Source organism: Myotis yumanensis, unplaced genomic scaffold (assembly GCF_028538775.1).
Source record: "Myotis yumanensis isolate MYYU_CA2020_CCGP unplaced genomic scaffold, mMyoYum1.0.hap1 SCAF_7, whole genome shotgun sequence".
Classification (NCBI taxonomy): Eukaryota; Metazoa; Chordata; class Mammalia; order Chiroptera; family Vespertilionidae; genus Myotis; species Myotis yumanensis.
Window position 1 is genome coordinate 48,384,922 of NW_027223758.1, and position 20,520 is coordinate 48,405,441.

The following is a 20,520-nucleotide window of genomic DNA, read 5'->3' on the forward strand; positions in this document are numbered from 1 at the left end:
GATTTCGGCCTAATCCCACAGGCCAGGCTGAGGGACCTCACTGGTGCATGAATCCGTGCACTGGGGCCTCTAGTATATATATAATTGAGGCCCTGAACAAATGGCTCAGTTGGTTAGAGCATAGTTCCGGTACACAAAAAGGTTGCTGGTTCAATTCACACCCAGGCAGGTCACATACCTATGCTGCGTGTCAATTCCTGGTCAGGGAACATACAGGAAGGAGGCAACCCCTGAATGTTTCTCTTTAAAATCAAGCTTAAATTAATATATATATATATATATATATATACCCACATGTGAGGATATTACATGTAATTGAAAAAGTATAACTGTTTATTGGGAACAAATAAGAGAAAATTATGAAAGAAAATAGAAAAAAAAAAACCTGACATTTTACCATTCAGTGTCAATAACATATTGGTTATTTTTTTACACAATTATCTTTTTAATTATGTTAACTCTTCCAATACAAAAACATGGTATATGCTTCCACTTGTTTGTATAGTCCATACTACCCAAAGTAATCTATAGACTTAATGCAATTCCTATTAAAATACCATCTGCATATTTCCCAGATCTGGAACAAATATTCCATAAAATTATATGGAACCAAAAAAGAGCCTGAATCGCAGCAGCAATCTTGAGAAAGAAGAACAAAGTTGGAGGGATCACAATACCAGATATCAAGTTACACTACAAAGCCAATGTAATCAAAACAGCCTGATACTGGCACAGGAACAGGCATATAGATCAATTTCGTCAGAAATTGACCCACACCCTTATGGGCAATTAATATTTGACAAAGGACTTAAGAACATACAATGGAGCCAAGACACTCTTTTTCATAAATGGTGTTGGCAAAATTGGACAGGTACATGCGAAAAAATGAAACTAGACCACCAACTTACACCATATCCAAGAATAAACTCAAAATGGGTAATAAACTTAAATGTAAGTTGCAAAACCATAAAAATCCTAGAAGAAAATATAAACAATAAAATCTCAGACATCTCACATAGCAGAATTTTCTCCATTACATCACCTAGGGCAAGAGAAACAAAGGAAAAAATAAACAAATGGGACTACGCCAGAGTAAAAAGCTTCTGCACAGCAAAAGATACCATCCTCATAATGCAACTGATAAGGGGTTAATTTCCAAAATATATAAAGAACTCATACAACTCAACAAGAGGAAGATAAACAATCCAATTAAAAAATGGACAAAGAATTTGAGTAGACACTTCTCCAAAGAAGACATACAGCCCTTGCCGGTTTGGCTCAGTGGATAGAGCGTCGGCCTGTGGACTGAAAGGTTCCGGATTCAATTCTGGTCAACGGCACATGCCGGGTGTTGTGGGTTCAATCCCTAGTGGGGGGCATGCAGGAGGCAGCCGATCAATTATTCTCTCTCATTATTGATGTTTCTATCTCTCTCCCTCTCCCTTCCTCTCTAAAATCAATAAAAATATTTTTTTAAAAAAGAAGACAATACAGATGACCAATAGACATATGAAAAAATGATCAACATCACTGATCATCAGAGAGATGCAAATTAAAACAGCAATGAGGCATCACCTCACACCTGTCACAATGGCTACCATCAAAAAATCAGCAAACAACAAATCTGGTGAAGATGTGAAAAAAAGGGAACCCTAGTGCACTGCTGGTGAGAATGCAGACTGGTGCAGCCTCTGTGGAAAACAGTATAGAGTTTCCTCGAAAAATTAAAAATGGAACTGCCATTTGACTCAGTAATCATACTTCTGGGAGTATATCCTAAGAATCCCAAAATACCAATCAGAAAGAATGTATGCACCCTATGTTCATAGCAGCGCAATTTATAATAGCTAAAATCTGGAAACAGTCCAAATGCCCATCAGGAGATGAGTAGATAAAAAGCTGTGGTACATTTACACCATGGAATACTATGCAGCTATAAAAAAGGGATGTCTTACCTTTTGAGACAACATTGAGGGACCTGGAGAGTATTATGCTAAGTGAGATAAGCCAGTCAGAAGAAGACAAATAGCACATGATCTTACTCATAAGTAAAATCAAATGAACAAAGTAAACTGATGAATAAAATAGATCCAGAAACACAGAAGCTTGTAACAGACTGTTGAATCTCAGAGGGAAGGCAAAGGTGGGTGCGTAGGTGGGAAGAGATCAATCAAAGAACTTGAATGTATATATGCATATCCCATGGACACAGACAATAGTGTGGTGAAGGGCTGGGGTGGGGGGTGGGAGGGGACCTAGAAGGGGTCAATGGAGAAAAAAGGGGACATATGTAATACTTTAAACAATAAAGAATTTGGTATGGTTAATTTTCTTGTGTATATGAGTATATACACACACACATATATATGTAAAGATTTCACCTTAAAAAATTATTGAGTTACATTTATAGACTGATATCACATAGTCACAAATTACACTTCACAAACATTGTGCTATTTTACTTTTCTAAGAGCAATATGTGAGAATGTACATTTGACCAGAAGCTGGTTTATCCAAAAATCTTGTAGGATGAGAGTATCATGAAGATTCAGGCAGGTGCTGTGTACCACATGGTCTCCAGCAGAGATTCATTATACTGTAAGTCTACATGCGTGTTTTGTTTGTATGAGGATTTTTCAGGTGGAGAAAACACAAAAGCCAAAGCCTTGTGTTCTATAGATTTTTGTCCTGCTGTAAATTACAAATTACTTTCTCCACTTCTGCCTCTGACTGTCATCCTTGTCTATTGCTAAAGGTCAGGCATCCAACACTGACCATTTTTGACAGTAAGACCACTGGGCCTCAGAAATACCTGTGACAATGATTTAAAGGTAACATAACCACTGCCACATAATTTTAGTTACTTGCTAACTTCTTGAGTAAACATACTGCTTAACAAAAGTCAGTGATGATATCTTTTAAATTTCTTGATAACAATAAATACAATTATTTTCAAAGACACTACACAATTTGCCCAAAAAACTTGCAGTAGTTTGTACCACATTTTTGCTAATATCATGAGAAATTGTGCAAAATTTATGAGAAACTAATTTAGTCTTGAACATAAATTTTTTGGTGGTGAGAAAAAGCTATTTATTATGCATGTTTATGACTTACTGTTTTCTCCTTTCCCTATAAAACCTAAGAGTGTTGTGCTTCATACATTAACTTCTGACTGTGTGGGTTACAGAACAGTGGGGACCACTGTGAATTTCTCTAGACATGCTTGGTACAGTGTGAATATGAACATTTTATTTATAATACAATGAAAATTTGGATTAACATTTTAAACTTGTCTCTTAGGTGCCCCACTTTACAATTTAATAAAATTCTATTCACTTGATAACATTTTTGGGATTTGAGCCTGCAAGAAACATTTTTTTGTTTTAGATTAAACATATATATCTCCAATAGCAAAACTAAATATTTTGAGCCATATATAAAACTCCATCTTTCTGGCCTCCACGTGAGATGCATTCTTAACCATAGAGACACTGAGATCCTTGCACCAATTAGGTGGCAATGCCACTTTGCATGATGCTGTTTCCATCACCCTAAATCTCCTCTGATTAAGGCACTCATCATCCTAGACCCGTGGTTGGCAAACTGCAGCTCGCGAGCCACATGTGGCTCTTTGGCCCATTGAGTGTGGCTCTCCCTAAGCCTTAGGAGTACCCTAATTAAGTTAATAACAATGTACCTACCTATATAGTTTGTTTTAAAAAATTTGGCTCTCAAAAGAAATTTAAATCATTGTACTGTTGATATTTGGCTCTGTTGACTAATGAGTTTGCCGACCACTGTCCTAGACTAAGTACATGGCACCATAGGATAGACCTGATATGAAAGAAAAATTCCTGTGCTTCAGGGACAATTTCCAATCTACCATCCATTAACCCTGTTCCCATCATTTACCCAACCTCGACAGATCCATTACCCATAATTTAAATATACATCCACTATTCTCTCATGAAGGAGAAAACAAATCATTTGTTTTTCTTGGTGATTAGAGAAGATTGATGTTGAGTGTATGGAGGAAGGGTAGTTTGGAGTTAGCGGTATTCCAGAAATGAGGAGAACTAAGGGGGTTAGTTATGCAAGGAAGACAGGAAGACCTTCAGAGTGGGGGAAGAGACAAGAAAGCAGCTGAGGTGTGATGGATAAGTCTAGAAACAGTCTATAGACCATTGCCCCTGGGATTAAACACCAGTGTCCTCATGATCCCATCTAGAAGATTGAGGATGCCTCACTTGGCAGTTTGTGGCAATCACTCTATCAGATAGCGTAAGTGAAAATCTTTGGTAAACTACAGAGCGACATAGATAAAAATATTACTTTGCAGGTGAGAGCGAAAAGAATGCATGATGAAATCGAAAGAGGAGGCCTGACCTGCTTTGTTTTTCTCACAATATTGTCCAATTTAGTTTTGACAAAAAAGAAATTGTATTTGTATTCTATTTTCTGTTGTTTTGAAGTTAACAAATGTAGAAGTTAGAGTCCAGACAAGTAGAAAGATAACCTTTGCGGGGGGGGGGGGGGGGGGGGGTAAAAACTGAGTTTCTAAGTTCAGAGATGCCCCAAGATTTATTTTTCTTCTTATTCAGTGACACTTAATAACCGTTAGATAAAGTAAAACATCAGTGCGTCACAGAAGGCATTCCTTCTATCTTTGCAGTGACTTAGTACAGAAAGAGTGTGAAGGACGTGGGAAAGAATGAGAGCATTTACTGCAAAGCGACGCCTGCACACGGGAGACGCTTAATAAACAGATATCCTCTGTCTGATCTGTAACTGAAAGCAGTAAGTGTGCAAGTGCTTATTTTAAGCAAATGCGCAATTCATAATCCCGCGCCGTTGCCTGAATTCATGTTGATTTAAATAGGGGCTGGATGGGACGGCGTGCATTTTGTTGCTAACTGAATCCTGCACAGCTTAGAACCACAGGGAACACTGCACATCTGTCCCGGGGGCGCTTTCAGGGGCAGGGAAAGCCTGGGGTGGAATGTGTATTTACATCAGTTTTTAGCAGTTGCTCCAAGCTGAGCTCTTTTCATGCACAAAGAGAGCGGGTGGGGGATCCTCGGGGCATGTTTGTGAAAAATCTCAATAGTCACCTGGTCCCTAGAGCAAGGCTGCCGACAGGTAGACTGCAACTGTCCGCTGATTGGTTCTTGCCCAGCAGCTCTAAGAACATGCTAGAAGGAAGGTTGACATCTGACTATTTCACTTCAAATGACTCGTGATACTCTGGCAGGAAAAACGCCAGATAATTAGCATATCACATATAATATGTAACAAACGGAAAAGGGAACCCGCATTGCAGTTAGTCTCCTTCTGATGCAGGATGTGGGCTGTGTGAAAACATGCTGTTCATCAAAGCAGAAGAGCAGACTATCTGAGTTACTCAAAAGAGAGTCAGGTTCTTCAATTATTCAAGAAGAGAAACAAAGCTCTGGGCAGGAGGAACTATCAAAACAAAACCCATTCAAACTTGCAGTCCTTATAGGACCTCCTGCTCCTTCTATGTCATTCTAAATCTGATTCAAGTGAGTTTTATAATAATTCTGTGTGACAAAGCAGATTTAACCAGGACCTTATAGCTCATAAAAAAAAAATAACATGCATTTTGTTCCTTTTTTTTTTAAGATACAGAAAGTTATTTCTACGTGTTCAGTGTGCATTATTGGCTTTTCATCTGGCCATTATCTCATTAATGTATACTCACTTGTTTGGACAGCAGTACATTTGAGGAAGGACTAAATACTAATATAGTTCTATACCTCAACTCCTAAATATGTTTCTAAATATTTTTAGCAGCACTTTTTAAAAATTCTGTCCTAAATATATATATATGTATATATATATATATATATATATATATATATATATATATATATGAAGTTGAAAGCTAGATCTAAATTAGGCCTGTGGAACTTTATGATGAACTTTGCTCTCTTGAACAGTTATTTAATCATGACTAGCTGTCCAAGACATATCTGCCCAAATTATTCACTGCACCAGTGACTTGTCTTTCACAGTGTGTCCCTCTGCAAAATACAATTTCCTGAATATTTCAAAATGCATTCTTTCTCTTATGCCTTTCCCCCACACAAACAGATATACCTCCTAAAATTTACCCTCAAGGATCAGTTGTATTAGGTTAAAGAGTTACCACTTGAAAAATTAAAATTTCGGTGATAGTTGAATATGTGCATATTTAATGTCCAAAATATTATCAAGTGGTTATCATGGATTATTTTCGGTATTTTCATTTTTCCTAAGCTATGCCCTCACATCTTCTAGTTGAACATTGAGACCATTTACATTTCTAAATATAGCATCAAATCATTAATTTCATTCACTAAATGGAGATGCCTCTGCAATGCTTTTTGTTCTCATGAGTGCTCTACTATTCACCACTTGATTGTCTGAGGGACCACTCCAGCAGAGTACACGCTATTCCTTCTACCAGGAAAGCTGCCTCCCTCCATCAACATATGGTGTCACTATTAAGACACTTCAGTGTTTATGTCTAAAAGTCACAGTCTCTGAATCTAACAGGAAGGAAGCCAGAACTTCTGTCCAATTCAATTGGTGTTGTGAATTGCATCAATTAATTCATCAGTGTACTCTCGGGACCCACCTATGGAGAGTGAGAATTTTATGAGTGAATGAACAGAGACAGTGTTACAAGAGACCAGGCAAAGGACCTTGGCTGTCATTTTCATGAGCAACATTTGTACACAAGCCATAAGATGGAAAGCTTGTTTTGAGACACTATCAACCTTTTTTCTTTTTTCTAACATTATGTTACTGTCTTTGCCATTGCTTCAAATTAGCAATTATCTTTTTACAAGGAGTTAAATAAAAAGGTAATACTTAATACAATGTTTAACCTTCAGCAGATGAAGCAAGGTGAATACAATTTAATAGTAAAAGCATAGGCTTTTTTTTTTTGGTTTAACATCAACAAAAGCATTAGAATGGAGTCTACTAATTATGCATGGCCCCTTCCACAGCGCAGCAATCATTTCTATGCCCCTGTGATTTCAGAGAAGATGGTGCCATGTGATGGGTAAATGCAGGAACTAAGGAAAGAAGGTGCTGCTGTGTCAGAACCTTAGATGGGAAATTAGAAAAGTGTTTATTGGTATAATTGTTAAGATTAAAATTATTGAGCCTGGAGGTGTAAGTTAGTAGTATACTTAACCTAACTTAATCACTAAAAAATAAATACAATGTACAAACTGGTAGTAACTCAAGAAAAAAACAACACATCTGCTCTACTTTAATAACGTGTGTGCACTGATGAAATGGGTGAAATACTAAACTACTTTCATGCTGTGTATCTTATGTACAAAAATATTTTAATGTTTTTGTTTCTTTAATTTTGCTAAGGATAGAGATCAAATTTAAACTTTTTTGTTTGCTTTAAATATATTTTTATTGATCTCAGAGAGTAAGGGAGAGGGAGAGAGAGATAGAAACATCAGTGATGAGAGAGAATCATTGATTGGCTGCCTCCTGCATACCCCCCACTGGGGATCGAGCCTGCAACCCCCACATGTGCCCTTGTGCCCTTGACCAGAATCAAACCCAGGACCCCTCATTCCATAGGCCGATGCTCTATCCACTGAGCCAAACCAGATAGGGCGAGATCAAATTTAATTTACTAATTCTATTCACACCAGATAGGAATTAGGGGATTTTCAATCACCATAAATGCCCAAAATTTTGTTTGGTACATAACAAATTTTTTCTTTTAACCAAACTACAATTCTGAGCAATATGTGCCATTATCCTGATTTTATAGATAAGAAACTATGGTACAACGGCATGAGGTGCCTTGTCCAGGGCCATAGCTGAGGACAGCTTCTCAGAGCAATAGGATTCATCACAACTCAGAACCACCAATTTTCTAGGACTTGCTCAACAAATGCTTGTTACACGGGGTTATCCTTTAGATGTGAAAAATACTTTAGAGAGCATCCATAAAGAGTTTGCTTTATCTTTCTCTTCATATTTTGCTATATTTTGTTATTTAATTTTATATATAAAACTAAAGGCCCAATGCACAAAATTCATGCAAGAGTAGGCCTTCCTTCCCCCCTGGCTGCCGGCACCGGCTTGGCACCGGCTTCCCTCCAGCACCTGGGACCCAGGCTTCCAGAAGGACATCTGGTCTAATTCGCATATTATGCTTTTATTATTATAAATATTCTATATTTTTGTCCATTATCACTTATAAAATTACAAAATATATATACATATGATCAGATTTTTTTGGAGTTAAGAAAAATGTTTGCTTGTAATAACAGTGTACTGAAAATTTTAGATACATTTTCTTTAATTTGGGTGTGAGTCAAAATGTTTCTAAATCACTGTAGCTATTGAGTATAGACCTAGAGACCTTTCCTAATATAGTAAGGTCTAAAAAAAAAAAAAAAAAAGTTAAATAGTCTCATTATTTGCAGAAGAATTACTCATATACATACAAGATTCAAGAGAAACACCTAAAAAAAGTTAAGACTATAAGAAGTTTAGCAAAGTTAATACAAACTGTTTACAAGTGTGATTTTTAGTGTTTGGTTGGCTTTGAGTTTTGTTTAAATAAAACCGGAAACAGATCAAATATATTCTTTCTTCAAAAGATTAATAAGAATCACAGCATAACATGGCACCCTCCAGATCCAGGGAACCATCTTATCCAAAATAATAAGTACACAACCATGTTACAAAGCACACACGTAAGATTCAGAAGGAAGTGAAAATAAAACTTCATGCAATGCAGCGCCTTCTGTTAGATTTGAACACGTATACTCATGGAAAAACAAAACATTCCTTTTTTTGCTATCTCAATCATCTTTCTAAATAAATGACCAAAGCTTTTTGAAACATTATCTGCATCATGCGGTAGATTTGTAGCAAACAAGAAGAGCAATGGCAAATGATAGATTTTAAACGAAAACTAAAATTGCTCCTAGGAGATAACTGTAAATTAATCCATACAAAATAACTATAGGGATTAACTATTCAGATCCTAATGACTAGTAGACTTCTACTACCAAAATCAAAAATTCTCACTACTGTGATTTCTTATGTGCTTTTCTTTTTTTAAAAGATCAAATTGTCTGAATGAATCTAAAGTTTTTTTTGTTCCACTCATTTACTAGTATGCGATCCTTGGTTAATTCTTGCATGTGCCCTGACAGGGGATCAAACCCACAACTTTAGCATATTAAGACCATGCTCTAACCAATGTTGACCTACCTAACCAGGGTGTTTAGATTTCTAAACTGTGTATTCATTATTAGATTTTAATAAACTATAATATCAAAGTTAAAAAAGGAAAAGGGCCGAAACCGGTTGGGCTCAGTGGATAGAGCGTCAGCCTGTGGACTGAAGGGTCCCAGGTTTGATTCCGGTCAAGGGCATGTACCTGAGTTGTGGGCACATCCCCAGTAGGAGATGTGCAGGAGGCAGCTAATCAATGTTTCTCTCTCATTGATATTTCTAACTCTCTATCTCTCCCTCTTCCTCTCTGCAAAAAATCAATAAAATATATTTTAAAAAGAGGAAAAGGTACAATTACTAAAGAAATACTCAAAATAATTCAATATTTAGAAGAAAGTAAAAAAATGGATAATTGATATTAAATCAAAATACTGCTTATAGAGTTTAGACAACATGTAGTTCTGAAAATATTAGACAATAATTTGAATTTTAAGCTTTTCAATTCCTTAAAAAATATATCTTCAATGTCTTACTTTAGTGAAATAAAGATTCCCCAAAATAATTGTATTAGTTCAGATTTGTCAGGAAAAGAGAAACCATTCTGGATATTCCTGGTGGAAAGGACTTTCCTACCAGAATTGGAGGGAGACTATTTATAAAACCACTATTTATAAAACCTGGTGGAAAGGACTTTCCTACCAGAATAATGAGACTATTTATAAAACCACTGGAAGGCTCGGGAGGGGTGTCAGGTTGGTCCTTGATGTCCATTGCAACAGCCTACAGCAATGGAGCTTCTGCTGCCCTGAATTTCTTTCATTTCTCCTAAATTTTGTGGAAGTTTGCCTTATTGGCAGAATCTAATCCAAACCATATAGGAAAGAGATTTTCTGAGAAGCAAAGAAAAATGTAGGATGAAATGACATCAATTCTAGATTGCTAAGAGACAAAATGGAAAATATTACTTAGGCACCTCACCATATAAATGTTAACACAATAATTATAATAATATTAATGTGGAATACATGGGATGTATATTCATTCATTTAGCATCTTCTATGTGTCAGTCCCATATTCAAAGCTGGGAATCAGCATTGAAAGCATACAAGGTCACAGCAATGACAGAGCTTCCGGTGCAAAGAGGAATCTAATATTATTCCATAATCAGGCAAATAAATGCAAACTCCTCTAAAGTGTGAGGAGAGAGAAATTTTCAACAATGGAGATCAGCAACCAATTAGTAATGTTACAACAATGAAAAAAGTTCAAATGATAGAAAATTGGACGCCAAAAAGCACAAAAAACAAAAACAGGGAAGACAAAACTATTGCCAAAATTATAGCAGAATGATTTTTATAAATAAATTACATTTATAATGAAACACAATATATAATGAGCAACCTGGTAAAATGGTATAAATTTAAAATTCTACATTTCAACACCTTCCCATCCTCTAGACTCTGAAGATGCTTCTCTTTAACGCGGCTGACAGGCCTAAGATCTGGGCATGCATATTTGAGGCATCTATCTACCTCATTCACGTGTACAGAGGCCTTTTATCTGACACTTCAACTTGTCTCCACGCAATCTCTCTTACATGTCATTGGCCCTGCTCGTTCTTTCCACTCTGGACAAAAAAAAAAAAAAAAAAGTCCTTAGTGTAACAATATTAGTGATGATGTCTAATATTTACTGACAATGCTAGCAATGAGTCAGACAATCTACATGCATCAATTCACAAAATCTTTGCAGCTACCTTATGAGAGAAATAAAAGGAAGGGACAGGATCTGGGTGCAGGCATCTTACCCCAGACCAGCCATTCCCATGCTGTCTCTCAGCTGGCAGCAGTGGGAATATAACCATGTCATTTTCAAAAGGGAAGGCTTCTAGCCCTCTGTGATTCTATACTGTAGATAGTTAACTAGGTGTAGGGTCTGTTGTACAAAGTACAATCGTTATCTTAATGCCTTGGCATTTAGAATAGTTACTAAGTATTTAAAATAAAATGTTGACAAGAGGCTTTACATGTCTCTCATTCAATCCTGAAAGTATCACCAAGAGAGAGAGCAATCAAGGCGTTTATTTTATGGATAATAAACCAAGGATCAATGATGTGAAGTAAGCCATCCAAGGTCAATGGCAGACATGAAATTCAAATTTGTAAGTGGTCACAGAGCTGCTTCCTAAGGATCAAGAGAGAAAGGTGTCTTTATGGAAATGGTTATCTGCTTGCTTCTTTCACACTATCTCATAGGACGGCTCTCCTGCCTCCCTCTTGTAATGACTCTTGTCATCATCTCAGGCCTACCAGGATCACCTCCCCTTCTCAGGATCCTTAAGGCAATCACAGCTGCAAATTGTCTTTCACCATATAAGGGTCACGCATAGGTCCTGGGGACAAAGATGTGGGAATCTTTGGGGAGGGAGGGGTGCTTTTATTCTGCCTACCAAATGCTACTAAGTCCGAGCTTGTCAATTAAACCACATCCAGAATAAATTTCTCAACAGACCTCTAGGGCATATTTTCCTGAGGTTTCCCATTGATTACTAAGCATCACACATTCATGTAGCATTGCAACTATGTAAATATAACCAGTTTGGGAGCTTGTAATAATTATTATCCACAAGGCTACAAGGCTGGACCAGAATATATCAAATACTGCTCAAAGTCTTTTTGGCATCTTCTTTATCCTGAACTCCAAGGAATCTCTTTCTGTTCACTGATTCAGTTTACAAAGCCCTGGGCTCCCTGGGGATTAGATATGGGGTTTCTCTCAAAATCTGGTCAGTTGTGTCTGACCAGGCCCTTTGTTTTTAAATGAAATATTCATACCTACATAGAATAAATGGAGAGAGAGAGAGAGAGAGAGAGAGAGAGAGAGAGAGAAGAAAGAAAGAAAGAAAGAAAGAAAGAAAGAAAGAAAGAAAGAAAGAAAGAAGAAAGAAAGAAAGAAAAAAAGAGAAATAAAAAAGGAAGAAAGAAAAAAAATATATAGAAAGATGATAGCTGGTTGGCTAGTTAGCTAGCTAGATAAATGGATAGGTAGACCTAAAAATAATAACTATCAATATTTTTGAAACCTTTGTGTCCCTTTCTGAGTCATCAGACCATTTCAAGTCCTGAAAATATACTGGCTGAGTACTCATAAAGCCTTCACACTTTCCCTCACTTTATTAGTCAGGATTCTCCAGAGGGGGGAAAACCCCAATAAGATATAAAAGGAGATCTACTATGAAGAATTGGCTCATGATTATGGAGGCTGAGAGGTCTCACAATGTGTTACCTGCAGGCCAGAGACACAGGGAAGTCAGTGGTGTGATTCAGAGTCCAGAGACCGGAGAACTCGGGAGCTGAGGGTGCAAAGCTCCAGTCCAGGGAAGAAGATGAGATGAGATGTTGCAGCTTGAGCAGTAAGGCAGAAAAAAAGAGGCGAATTCCTTCTGGCTCCACCTTTTTGTTCTATGCAGGCCCTCAGTGACTGTATGCTGCCTATGGCATGGGGGAGGGCAGTTTACTGGGTCCATGATTCAAATGTTAATCCATCTGGAAAGACCCTCAGGACAGAGAGTAATGTTTAAATAGATCTAGGGGCCCTTGGTCCAGTCAGGTTGACATATAAAATTAACTTTCACACTCACTCATTACTCCACCGAATGCTGTTCTGCCAGTATCAATTTATAGTCAGATAAAAAGTGTGTGGTTGTGGTAACAATTGTTTACTTTCTTTTTAAATATATTTGTATTGATCAGAGAGGAAGGGAGAGGGAGAGAGAGATAGAAATATCCATGATGACAGAGGATCATTGACCAGCTACCTCCTGCACAACTCCTCCCCCTCCCCCCCCAATGGGGATTGAGCCTGCAACCCGGACATGTGCCCTGACAAGGAATGCAACCATGACCTCCTGGTTCGTAGGTCAATACTCAACCAATGAGCAACACCAACCGGGTGTTTATTTTCATTTTTACTTATTTTGTTGTTTAAAGATGCACTGGGGTCTTAACTGGGTGAGCATAATTGGATCAAATGTGAAGTGATTCATTAAAGTCAGGGAACCCTAAGGAACCTCTGCTTAGGAGCATCTGTGGGTGGGGAGAAGGTGGGACCCTTCACACAGGCTGAATCACACATGGGAGAGTCTGATGGAGAGCAGGGTGGGTTGTAGGACAGACACCAGAGCCCCTGAGACAGAAGTCACCCAGAAGAAAGAAGGAGTCCTTCCAGGAAAACCAGGCTCAGCAACAGAGCCTCAGGGGTGGAGGAGAGTGGTCCTCGGGTGCCCCCAGCCTCTGGGTTTGATCCCCTTCTCAGATACTCATGTTAGTGTGAAATAAGATGGTGCTTTTCCTTAGGGGCAACATTACAAAAACAACCCTTAGAAATCTCCGCAGGCCAACTATGCAGGGGCAAGAAATGCGATGATCCTACCTTTGCAAGAAATAATCACAGCAACAAGACAATGAAGAGCATTTTGACCAGAGCAAATTTGCAAGAATCTGCGCCTTGGGAGAGGCAGGGAGCAGAGAGCAATCAGGCTTTTTTCCTCATGTTGTCTGTCACTATGAGAGGTGCCTACAGAGACAGGATGGGCTCCAGGCTGGCTGCCCACATGGACTCAGGCCCCATAGACTATGAGGTTTCCAGAAGGGCATGGGGGGGGGGGGGGGAGGGGCAGGGGGGCGGGGGGAGGATTACAAAGAGCTGCAGGCCTATTTGAAAGGGTAAGTAAGGGCTGGCATCCAGCACAATGCAGGTTAAATTAAATGTGACCTAAATTTTACCTTCAATTCATCTGCTGCCCAGGCATTAGGGATACATAATGATTTGCAAAACCACAAATGGAGGATTACCTTCATTGCTGTCTATTTCATCAAGAATCCCGCAGGAGATTTTTTTTTTTGTAGAGTGTATTTGTTCAAAAGCATGAAGAAACAAGATACATAAATAATTAGAGACTACTTTGGGAAGAAATAATTGGTACTGGAATGTTTAAAAACCTCTGGAAGGTGACATGTATTATATTATGCATGCATTAGCACAGAAAATAAAACTCTGGTGTGTGTCAGTTGTTTATTCTCTCAGGTTCCAAAAATCCATAAATTAGCAAGCAGACCCTTTGAGGCCATGGGTTCTCTCCAGCAGCACTACGGGCATTTGGACAAGGTTTTTCTTTGCTGTAGGATGTGTCTGGGATCTTCAGCAGCATATTTGGTCTCTACCCACTTGTTGTGACAATCAAACATGGGTCTGAGCATTTACTTAATGCTCATGGCCAACTGTCCCTGGAGGGGAAAATAAAGCATCCCCACCTCCTCGCCGAGAACCCCTGCTTTCAGGCATTGAGCATTATGCTCACGTTCAAGCTCAGAATAGTGTCAGTCATGCAAGTAAAGACCTGATGCTGCCTAATGTTATGTAACTACATAAAATATATTGATACGGGATTTTTGGACTGGAACACGCAGTGTTCCCCTGGGCAGGGTGGTTCCTGGGCTCTTTGTCCATCGGAGTCAAAGAGTGAATCCATGGACAGAAGATGGTATAGCAAATGTGGAAATTTATTGAAGAACAAGTACAGACTCCCAAGTGGGGAAGGGGAAAGAATCTCACAGCACAGACACCCACGTGGGGAGGGTGAAAAGGGTCCCACCAAGTTCCTGTTTCCATGGTTTATAAAGGCTGCAAGGCCCTGTGTCCTGATATCCCTTCTGATTGGTCAATATTCCCTTTTGAATTAGTTACTATAGTAACTGCTGAACTCAAAGGTCAAACCTCACCTGGGACAGGAGAGGCCCTCCTCCCTCATTGTTCTATTCCTTCTGGGCTCTCTTCCTCCTTCTTTATTTTGTAAATATAAACCTTTTGCTACTCCCATTCCCCTTATCTTATGTAAATATAACTGTTGCAGCACCCCTGTCCTACGGAAATGTAACTTCTCCCAGTCTGTAGCCCTGTGGTGGTTTTTTTTTCCATGTACCTCTAATTTTTTAAAATTTCCTAAACCTGCCTATATCCCCCTAAAATTCTTATTTCAATATTATTGACCTCTAGTAATAAATCCAGATTAATGTTTAAATGTTAAAGTCAACACTGAGTTAAACTGGTTTAAAATAAATGTTGCAGGTAATATTTAGAAAATTTTATCAAAAGCAGAAGGATCATCAAGGCCTTCTTATGAGCCAAACATAAATATTCTACCATGAGAGTTTCTGTGTTTTTTGCTTGTTTGTTTGTTGTTTGGTGTGTTTTTAATCTAAATAAAGGAGTAAACAAGTTAGACAGGGAAGACATATTCAGCGCTTTTCTTATTTTTGTACACTGTGGTAATAAAGTTTTCCTGTCATGTGTGGTTCTTTGTTCCAAGATGATATAGATGATGTTAAAAAGCAACTGAATTAAAATAAAAAGGAGATTCTTTTTATTTTAAATGACATTTTTAGAAAAGAAAAACAGGGGTTTTTTTTCTATTCACAGAATGTGTACTTCAAATTACCCACAGTGAATTATACATGGAAACATTTCAAAACAGATGAAATGACAAAAATTGAGACATTATAAATGATAAGCTGATATATTTGCTCTGTTGAATTATGAAAAGAACTTAGCAGAGAACAGTACAAAAATTTAATGTGTAGATACATGATTTTATTTCTTCTGCAGCAAAAGAAGGCACAAAAATGAACTAACCTCCACAGTCATAAAGATGAATTTTAAAACCAATAAAACCCATGGGTACAATCTTCAAAACAGAAAGGAAACCCAGCCAGTGTGGTTTCATTCAATGATTACCAACATATCTATTTACTAGAGGTCTTTCTTTGATTCATTCACACAGACATTTCTCTGCAACAGTAAACCTTAGAGAATAATCCATGAAAACATTGCCTGGAAGAAACAAACAGTAAATGTTTAAAGCAGTGATTTCATACTAGTGCTGCTCAGATTAAGTTTTTTATCTCCAGCATCCTTGCATGATAATCAAACAAACTTCACTCATGAGGTTCTTTCCCAGAGCACCCGATTGATAGTAAAAATGTCAGGGGAAGATAAGGGCCCACATCCTGCAGTAGTGGAGCCTCCTAACTAACCATTTAACCTCCACAACAGTGGGAAAGGATGTAACAGACTTGAGCAAGAATCTATATATATAAAAGCCGAAGCGGCCAAACGACTGAAAAACCAAACAACCTGTCGACCAGTCTCTATGACATGCACTGACCACCAGGGCGCAGACACTCAGTGCAGGAGCTGCCCCCTGGTGGTCAGTGCAGTCCCACAGTGGGAGCTCCACTCGGCTGACTGACCTGTCCCAGTGGCCCACCAGCCCAGCGGCAGCAACTCACTCCCTCAGTAGTCCTGCAGGTCCAATCTCCGGAGAATGGGCCAGGCACCGATGGACCAGTGCTGCCGGCATGATCCTGACAGTGCCGCCAACCTTCTGAAAGTCGGACTCAGGCACCACGGCCACTTCCCCTCCTTAGGCCCTCCGCAAGGAAGAAATGATATAAAAGCGGCAGCCAGGTGGCTCCTGACTACTGGTGTGAACGTCAGCGGGAGGGATCCACGGATCTGGATCCCTGGCTGGAAAGGGTGTCCCACCGCCCACCCAGAGGACTGATCACATCCCACCCCCGCCCCCACTCTCCCCAACTCCAAGAGGGGCGACAGACACAGGGCTCATGGCTGGCAAGTTACGCTGCAGCGGCGAGCCCAAGGCAGGCACAGTGGGGCCGGGATGAGCGGGAGTGGTAGGCAGGAGCAGTAGGCAGCATTGGATTGTGCATTTTGGCCCGATCCCCACAGGCAACCCCAAGGGACCCCATTCGTGCACAAATTCGTGCACCGGGCCTCTAGTACAGTATAACACCCTAAAAATAGGTGTGTCTTTTTTGGACACCATGCAACACCTAGTGTAGAACTGACTGCAATTTAGTGGAGTTAAGCCAAGATAGTTTATCACAAAATGGCAATAAATAAAACATTTAAATTAATACAGATGCAAAATTTAAAAGGGAAGCCCTGGCTGAGTACCTCAGTTGGTCAAAGTGTTGCCCAGGTACATATAAGAAGCAACCAATGAAAGCATAAATAAGTGGAACAACAAGTCGATGTTTCTCTCCATTCCCTTCTCTCTCTAAAATCAATAAATTTTTTAAAAAATTTAAAGAGAGCCAAAACCGGTTTGGCTCAGTCCCAGGTTCGATTCCGGTCAAGGGCATGTACCTGGGTTGCAGGCACATCCCCAGTGGGAGATGTGCAGGAGGCAGCTGATCGATGTTTCTCTCTCATCGATGTTTCTAACTCTCTATCTCTCTCTCTTCCCCTCTGTAAAAAATCAATAAAATATATTTTAAAAAAATTTAAAGAGATAGTTTTGCCAAAGTAAGATGGAGCATATGCATTTCCCCGCCCTTTTCCTCCCACCAGGTACAGCTAAAAATCTTGGATGTGACATAAAAACCTTAGAAGGTTGCCTGGCTAGTGTTGCTCAGTAGTTGTGTCAACCTATGAACCACGAGGTCACGGTTCAATTTCAGGTCAGGGCACATGCCTGGGTTGCAGGCTAGATCCCTTCCTCTCTGAAATTAATAAAAATATATATTTTTAAAAACCCTCAGACGTCAGATTGGCTAGAGACCTCCAGATCGAGGGTAAATCCCTAAGTTTCCTTTTTGCCTCTTGACTGATGGAAACACTGGCAACTGGTAAACAAACAGCCCAAGATAGACTAATTTCTCTAGCCAGGGGATTGGAAAAGGACAGTCAACAACATTTTTAACTTCCCTACTCCAGTCAAACAAAAGAGTGAAGAGACAGGCTCACTCACCCTCACCATGCAACGTCCACTGGGCTGGCCACAAGGATTCTGTTAGTTCCGGTGGAAGGGCTTCCCTCCTGGCCAGTGGAAAGGACTTCTGCATGCTAAATAAGACGCAATCTTATTAAATAAATAATATTTCACACCTTTTTATCACTCTTCAGGTTTTAAGTGCTTTAAGTCTTATAACAATCTATGAAGTAGACAAAGCAAGATGAATATATTAATTTCACTTGTTTTCAGCCTCTGTCTATTAAATCAGGACATTAAATATGTCCACTACTCTCATTTCTAATCAACCCTGACAACACTGACTCATCTTTCCCATTTCAAATCAGGATGCCCTTTCCAAAAAAGTAAGATTCCCTGAGGCCCCCAGTTGCACCTGGGTTTCTGGGAACTCCATGACACCTTGAACTACCTTGCCCATTAATGTAACACAGTAGCAGATTCAATAGTAAAATGATTAAAAATGTAATTTTCCTGTTTGCTGAGTTCCTCCTGCTGCAAGGAATGGTGGCCAGGTCCTTTCCTGTGTATCAGTAACCTTATTCAGTCTCCATCACTGCATTTGTTGACAGAAGGTGGGGTTTGGAGTGTAAGTCATGGCCCATAATGGGTGATGCAACGGAGTCATCCCAGCAGGAAGAAATACTGAGAACCACTGGACTTTAAGGTTAAAAGATGGGAAACAATTAACCCTTATTGGATATATTATTGGCAAATATGTTCTTCCATGCAGTGGGATATAACTTAACAAAAGGAAGGCAAACAATCCAATTAAAAAATGGACAAAAGGACTGAAATAGACGCTTCTCCAAAGTGGACATGCAGAAAGCCAAGAGACATATGAAAAAATGCTCGGCCACTAATCATCCTAGAGAAGCAAATCAAAACAACAATGAGATATCACCTCACACCTGTCAGAATGGCTATCATCAAGAAATCAATAAACAACAAGTGTCGGTGAGGATGTGGAGAAAAGGGAACCCTAGTACACTGCTGGTGGGAATGCAGACTGGTGCAACCATTATGCAAAACAGTATGGAGTTTCCTCAAAGAATAAAAATGAAACTCCAATTTGACCCAGTGATCCCACTTCTAGGATTATATCCTAAGAAACCTGAAACACTCATCAGAAAGAATATATGCACCCCTATGTTCATAACAGTGCAATTTACAATAGCTAAGATTTGAAAACAGCCCAAGTGCCCATAAGCAGATGAGTGGATAAAAAAAGCTGATGTACATATATACCATGGAATACTATGCAGCTGTAAAAAAGAAAGAACTCCTACTATTTGCAACTGCATGAATGGACCTAGAGAGTATTATACTAAGGGAACAAGCCAAATATCAAGATAAATATCACAGGATCTCACTCATATGTGGAATCTAATGAATAAAACAAACTGATGAACAAAAACAGACCCAGAGACATAGAAGCATGAGCAGACTGTTGAACCTCAGAGGGAAGGCAGGGGAGGGTGGGTGGGAAGAGATCAAACAAAGAACTTATATGCATATATGCATAACACATGGACACAGACAATGGGGTAGTGAGGATCTGGGTGGGGATGGGGGGACAGGAGTGGGCTGGAAGAGGTCAATGGGGGGAAAAGGGGAGCTTATGAAATACTTTCAACAATAAAGATAAAAAAATAAAAGATGGGAAAGGAGATGGTGAGAGGAGAGGGACACACAGGTTTCACGATAGCAGAGACTGGAACTCTAATCCATGTGGAGCCTGTCACATGCCAGAGCCTAGGGAGAAGCAAGGAATAGTGACATGTCAGCAGAGAGGACCATCTTACTGTTCTCAGCATCACTAACCAAGGGAGCTGTAGGAGCCACCATGGAAGGAGGACCAGGACTTTTACATTAAAATGATAATGAATGGCCTCAGAGTTCTTGTATATTCTAATGAGGTTAGGGGGCAGAAAAAGGGAGAAGGAGAGATCTCAAATAATTGGGGCCTTTTTTTTTTATTTTCTAAAATAAAGAAAAGTGGTATAGCTCATTCCTCTAGAATCACAGAGCAATTTACGCCTGATATATCTGTTTACTCCTTTTACATTCCACTAGATTCGAAGCTCTGTGTATGCAGAGACACGTCGGTTTGGTTCATAAATTTATTCGGAATGCCTGGCTATGACTCCCCTTTGTCCCATCTAGGCTATAGGACGATATTGAAAATACCACTACCAAAGCAAAATGGAATGGAAAAGTTACACTTTCAGTCCTTAGGTCAAATATGACAAATAGGCTACATACCCCAAAACAGACTATATTTTAAAATAAAAAAAGTTTTCATTTGATCAAATAAATTATTTTTAAAGACGCCAAGAAATAAAGCAATTTGACTAAGATATTTTCTTTTCAACTTTAGTTTCCTTTCAGAATAAAGTCATTTTTTTACACACCAAGAGAAGGGAGATCTGGTACTGGGTTATTTACATATTAAG